Source organism: Neolamprologus brichardi, chromosome 10 (genome assembly GCF_056152115.1).
Source record: "Neolamprologus brichardi isolate AB-2024 chromosome 10, ASM5615211v1, whole genome shotgun sequence".
Lineage (NCBI taxonomy): Eukaryota > Metazoa > Chordata > Actinopteri > Cichliformes > Cichlidae > Neolamprologus > Neolamprologus brichardi.
The window spans coordinates 34853126-34860152 of NC_142113.1; positions in this window are offsets into that span (position 1 = coordinate 34853126).

A 7027-nucleotide genomic window follows, 5' to 3' on the forward strand; every position below is an offset into this window, starting at 1 on the left:
TCTCTTGGCTTTTATACTTTTAGTTGACTCCTCCTTCTTTTAGGTTTTCTATTTGTGTTTTTCAAAAATTCTTTCTTAGTTTCTCACTTGTTTGTCTTTGTTGCTTTCTCTGTTTCTCTTATTTTTCTTAGTTTCTTACTTGTTTTTCTTTATTGCTTTCTCTATTTCTCTTTGTCTTATTTATTTTTCTTTATTTAGTTTCTTACTTGTTTTTCTTTATTGCTTTCTCTATTTCTCTTCTTTGTCTTCTTTGTTTTTCTTTATTTACATTTCTCTTTGTTTTCATGGCACCCCCTGCTTGGTTTGACATCCCGTCCTGTTTCGTGTACGTGTTTTCTCTTAGTTCTTTTTCTATTTCTCTTTCTCTTATCTTTAAGTTCTCTGTTTGTTTTTATGGCACCCCCTGCTTGGTTTGACATCCCGTCCTTTGTTGTTTATATTTCTGTTCTTTATTTTTCTCACTTTTCGTCCTCTTTGTCTTTTGTATTCTACTTGTCTCACTGTTTTTCTCTTTTCTGACTTTCTTGTCTTTCTGCTTTTTTTGTTTTTCTTAGGGACCCCCCTGGTTAGGGTTAGGATTTGTTTGTTTTTCTCTTTTCTGACTTTCTTGTCTTTCTGCTTTTTTTGTTTTTCTTAGGGACCCCCCTGGTTAGGGTTAGGATTTGTTAGTGGGCAGGGTTAGGGTTAGGGGGTTAGGGTTAGGGTTAGGGTTAGGGTTAGGGGTTAGGACGTGGGTTACGGCCCCGTCCTCCCTGGGGAGGACCGAGGTATGCGCGGTCCTTCCCCCCTGGGCCCCCACCTCCCCGGTTCCAAGAAGACCAGTCCTGGTCTTGAGATTGGGGTCGATAGGTATTGGCCCGCATACGGGAGCGACCCCTCCTCCCATAGCGGACCTGCTGCCACCCTTCATCAGTCATGATGGAGGGCTGGTTAAGTTTTCAATATTTTTTTGTGTTTTTTTTGTTTTTGTTAATTTTTTTATATTTTTTTGTTTTTTTGAAAAAACCAAAAAATAAAAAATAAAAAAATAAAAAAATAAAAAAATAAAACTCTTAAAAACTAAAAATACCTCTAAAAAGGTTCAAAAAATTAAATAATCGTGTGCCGCTGTGGCGACGTTTCGACCTATATTGGTCTTCTTCAGGCCTGGGCACACTCCAAACTAACTAAAATAAGTCTGCTGCAGAAAGAGCGACTGTCTTCGTCGAAGGGCAACGAAAGAATGAGCCTGGCCTGCAGGCTCACCTCTTAAGTAAGCTCTGGCTCCGCCCCTACGGCTTCTGAAGTTTTTAAACAAAAAGAAAACACCACAGTCTAAATGAATTAAAGAAAACGTTTTTAAACCTTACCAACAAGATTCTAATGAACTAAAACCACACCATATGAAATTATATGAACTAAATGGCGGTATATAAAGTAAATTTACTATTTACAGAAAAAGTTTTTAAACTAAAATATTTACATATTTATATACTTATGACAAGCATTTATTTATTCACATATTTATTACAGAGTATTTATTCAAACTGTGTGTATATATTGTTATAACCTCTATATCAAAACCCACAAAGGTTATATATTAATATATTTAAAATACTTACAATGAAATGTACAAAAACAAAATAAATGGGGGTGGGGGAAGGGAAAGGGACTAGGGTTAGGAATAGGAGTAGGGAAGGGGATTAGGGTAAGGATATAGGACAAGGGTTGGGACAATGGGTTAGGGTTAGGGCTAGGAGTGGTTAGGGTTAGGGTTAGGGGTAGGGGGTTAGGGTTAGGGTTAGGTGTAGGGGTAGGGGTTAGGGTTAGGTTAGGTTAGGGTTAGGGGTTAGGGGGTTAGGGTTAGGGTTAGGGTAGGGTTAGGGTTAGGGGTTAGGGTTAGGGTAAGGAAACAGGATAGGGGATAGGAGTGTGGAATAGGGTTAGGATTAGGAATAGGGGAAGGGGATTTGAAATGGGGAAGGGAATTAGGGTTAGGATAAGGGAAAAGGATTAGGGGTAGGATAAGGATTTGGGGTTGGGGTTATGGGTTGGGGTTAGGGCTAGGAGTGGGAAGGTGGTTAGGGTTAGGGTAAGGAAACAGGATAGGGGATAGGAGTGTGGAATAGGGTTAGGATTAGGAATAGGGGAAGGGGATTGGAAATGGGGAAGGGATTGGGATAGGGGTAAGGAAGTAGGATAGGGTTAGGGTAGTGATTGGGGATAGGAAATAAACTTAAGCCAGGCTCATAGGCCGGACAAGCTTGGTCTTGGCCTTCAAACTAAACTCACTGCCATTTAAGGTTCAGGCCAAGTGGTTCCCTTGTGCCCAACCAATAGATCCATCGTCGTTCCGTGGCTTTCCGCTCCCTATGTGTCCAAGTCACATTACTGCGAATTCCTGCAATCCTAAGTGCTTGGAATCCGTGTGAAAGAAAATGTCCAACCAAGGGAGTCTGAGTTTGTTTTTTGTTTAGAATGTTATATTTATGTTGCCACATTCTCATCCTGATTGTGTTCCTTGTTTCACCGACATACTTCATGTCACATTTTGTACAAAAAATCAAATAAACCACATTTTTGGTTTGTGGTGAAAAATCTTGTGTTAAATTAAACATTCTTTTGGTTGTTGAGTTTTTAACATATTTCAGTGAGCAAAAATTCTCCATGTAACCATGGGATTTCTCTTCCAAAGATTTGAGCTTTGCTCTAACTAAAAGGTCTTTTAGATTTTTATTTTTCTTATATGCTGAAATGACATCATAATCACTCAACAGCCCCGTATTACCCAGAATTGTCTCAAAATTCTCCTTAAATCTGTAATTAAGGGTCCTACTGACCGAAGAAAATTGAGTGATTAAGGGAATCATCTTATTTTGCCTTATAAGTTTCTGTTCCCTGAAAGATGCTAAGCATCTTCTCAAAAAGGACCTGGAATAGCCTCTAGTTCGTAACGCGCGAAACAAAATATGTACCGCTTCCCAAAAATCTTCCTGTCTCGTACAAATCCGAGAAAAACGTAAAAGTTGTGACTTAACAAGTCCCTTAAAAGTGTGTTGAGGATGAAAACTGGACTTAAATAAAAGAGCGTGCGTGTCCGTCTTTTTGAAAAAAACTTTAACATCCAGTTTACCACTTAAAGCAAAATCATGACCCTTGTAGACCGTCGTATCCAAGAAATCAATGGCTGAAGAATTAATTTCAGATTTTAGTTTAATGGAGGGGTCATGAGAATTCAAAATTTCCATAAAATCCCCGAATTCTTCTAAAGAATAACCCCATACCCCCCATATATCATCCAAATAACGGAGGTAATGAATTGGTTTCTTTGGGCACTTGGCTAATGCCCCTTCTTCCCAATTAGCCATAAAGAGATTCGCATATGCGGGGGCAAATCTCTTCCCCATTGCAGTCCCTTTGATCTGCAAATAAAACTTTTCATCAAAAACAAAATCATTTCTTGTCAAATTAATCTCAAGTAGTCGCAATACTTCCTCGTCTGGTCTACTCTCATCAGGGTACTTCAAAAAAACCTTTTTAACAGTTTCCAATCCCGCGGCAATGGGAATATTAGTATATAAACTGTCTACATCTAGACTAAAAAACAAAACATCTTCAGAAAGTGTTAAACCAGTCACTATTTCAATAAAATGATATGTGTCCTTCACATAAGAAGGATGAAGAACCGATAACGGATTCAGAAAAAAATCAATAAATTCAGCTGTTGCATAAGTTTCACTCCCACAATCTGAAACTATAGGCCTACCCGGAGGGACCTGGAATGGTACCGTCCATGTCTCCGGGGGCTTGTGAATCTTAGGAAGAACGTAGAAGCGTCTCTCTCTAGGTTCATCTAAACCCTTTAAATACTTTGCCTGTTTGTGATTAATGAATTTTTTAACCTTTAATGTGTTTACAATATCATGAATTATAGGAATTGTGTCCAAATAAATCGGTTCATCTAATTTTCTATAATAAACTTGGTCGCTTAATTGCCTGGAAACTTCCAAGACATACTGGTCCCTATCCAAAACCACCACCGAACTACCCTTATCTGCCGGCTTAATAATAATGTGTTTTGCCTTCATAAGTTGCCTAATCGCTTGATTTTCCTCCCTTGTTAAGTTACATTTTTCCTCCCTTACTGTAAAATATTTATTAAAATCTTTTAAATCCTTCTCAATTAACAAATGAATTTCCTCCGGCACTTTCTCCTTTTGTGGAATCCAATCTGAAGGTGGTGTGAATGGCTGTTTCCCAGTTCGTTCTGATCCCTGAAAGTACGCCGCCAGGCTTAATTTGCGATGATAATTTTGTATGTCCAATTTTAATTGATGTTTCTGTCCCTTTTGTAAATCCAAAGTGGGGACAAAAGAAAGACCCTTGTTTAAAATATCAAATTGAGCCTGTGTGGGAGTGAAATGTTTTGCCAAAATAATGACATTTTGCGCCGTCAGGGGTTTCTCACCCCCAAGCCCCTCCCCTAGAGGGTTCAAGGGGCTTACAAGTTTAACGCAGTCGACCAATGGTTAAACATGTCCCGTGCCGTTCCCCTGGTCCAATGAATGTTGTCACTTTCAGTCTGGAACTGATCCACAGGGAGTGGGCTGACAAAGGGCAAGTTCCTGAAAATGTGGCCGTTCAGCATAATCAGGTTCCTCTGCTCTGACTCAGGCAAAGCCGTTGAGTAGTTCAGCAAAGGAACCCATATTTCCGCAAATGGAAAACGTCTCTTGACCATACGGATGGCCGTCTGCAACTGCCTAAGAGTCGTTTCTTTAAACTTTTGCCCCCGGGAGTTCAGCCCACATGAAATCAGCACTTTTTCAACCCGAACCTGCACGACTGCCTTCAAAAGAACCTCCCCCAGGTGCCGAAAATTGGCCCCTGGGAAGCTATCTATCTGGAGATCTGCAAATCCATGATGAGGAAGCCTGGACAGGTTGGAATCACCAATAAAGAGCCACTTCTTAGAAACTGAGACCGTCCAATCCACCATTTTCCGATCCGTTCTAATATGTCTGGTCGGTCCAAACTTGTTAAGTTGTGGGGTAGAGACCCGACTTGGCTCCTCCAGAACTGAATCAAAGTCCAACAAGTCAACTTCTTCAGCTGAACCGCCTTGCGGATCTCTGTGGACATGAGCCTCAACCGTGATGCCTCTAGCAGGAAGTCGTACCAGCGGCTCCTCGGCCCTTGACTTATCCAAACTCGGGTCCCTCCCCCGGACCCTCTGCACCCTCGGTGGCTGAGGGGGGGCGTCTGTGAACGGTGAGGACGCTGTCACAATTTGGTCCCAAAAGTCGTCTCCATTTGGGCCGTCCTGCTGTCCACGCGTTGCCTCTTGTCCCCCCTGTTCCCCATTGGTTTGAGTGGATCGCTGGTGTGTTGTAACCACTTCCTCCACAAAGGCCACCTGGGAAGGATCCTCTTGTGTGTGTCTGCGTCCCAATGTCCCCCGTGTGGATTCGTCTCCCCCCATCGGTTCATCCCCCTGATGTTGTCCGGCATCGGTTGGCTCGGTTGTTCCATCTCTTTGAGGGTTACCATCCGGTCCCATGGCAGCTGTCACCAAGGCTTCAGCATGCTCCACCACGTCCCGAGGCAATCGTGGCAAATTACGCCGAGCCCATCTTGTTGCAACTTCAAAGGCCACCCTCCAGTCCACATCTGTATCCAGGACCAAACCCCCCAACGTCTCTTCCAAGGCTGTTTCATAATGATCCCGAAGGATCACCATGGTGGTGTGGCCCCAGTTTTTGGCATTACCAACGATCATATCAGCCGTCCTTGCGTTGGGGGCTGCTGGCTTAATGACATTAGCCAACATGTCCACCATCCGGGAGATCATCTGGGGTTGAGACTTCTCTCCAGTGACCTGTCGTAAGTGGTGCACAATCTTAATCACCTTTTTTAATTGGCGCACCAATGCCCCAAATTTGGGGTCCGCAGACATGTTTCCCTGCTGTCCCCTAAGTTGAGGAAACCTCCCCTGCTGCCTAACCCAAGGTTGCCGGAAAAAACCACCATCCCCGGCATTGCCCCCCCATCTGGGGTTGGCCTGGCGAACCACCTCCGCATACGATCTTTGTTGTGGCCCCCAATATCTTGGTGGCATGGGAGGAGGACGACGCGGGAAGGAAGGAACCCTAAAGGGAGGCACAGGCTGGTTAGGACGTGGGTTACGGCCCCGTCCTCCCTGGGGAGGACCGAGGTATGCGCGGTCCTTCCCCCCTGGGCCCCCACCTCCCCGGTTCCAAGAAGACCAGTCCTGGTCTTGAGATTGGGGTCGATAGGTATTGGCCCGCATACGGGAGCGACCCCTCCTCCCATAGCGGACCTGCTGCCACCCTTCATCAGTCATGATGGAGGGCTGGTTAAGTTTTCAATATTTTTTTGTGTTTTTTTTGTTTTTGTTAATTTTTTTATATTTTTTTGTTTTTTTGAAAAAACCAAAAAATAAAAAATAAAAAAATAAAAAAATAAAAAAATAAAACTCTTAAAAACTAAAAATACCTCTAAAAAGGTTCAAAAAATTAAATAATCGTGTGCCGCTGTGGCGACGTTTCGACCTATATTGGTCTTCTTCAGGCCTGGGCACACTCCAAACTAACTAAAATAAGTCTGCTGCAGAAAGAGCGACTGTCTTCGTCGAAGGGCAACGAAAGAATGAGCCTGGCCTGCAGGCTCACCTCTTAAGTAAGCTCTGGCTCCGCCCCTACGGCTTCTGAAGTTTTTAAACAAAAAGAAAACACCACAGTCTAAATGAATTAAAGAAAACGTTTTTAAACCTTACCAACAAGATTCTAATGAACTAAAACCACACCATATGAAATTATATGAACTAAATGGCGGTATATAAAGTAAATTTACTATTTACAGAAAAAGTTTTTAAACTAAAATATTTACATATTTATATACTTATGACAAGCATTTATTTATTCACATATTTATTACAGAGTATTTATTCAAACTGTGTGTATATATTGTTATAACCTCTATATCAAAACCCACAAAGGTTATATATTAATATATTTAAAATACTTAC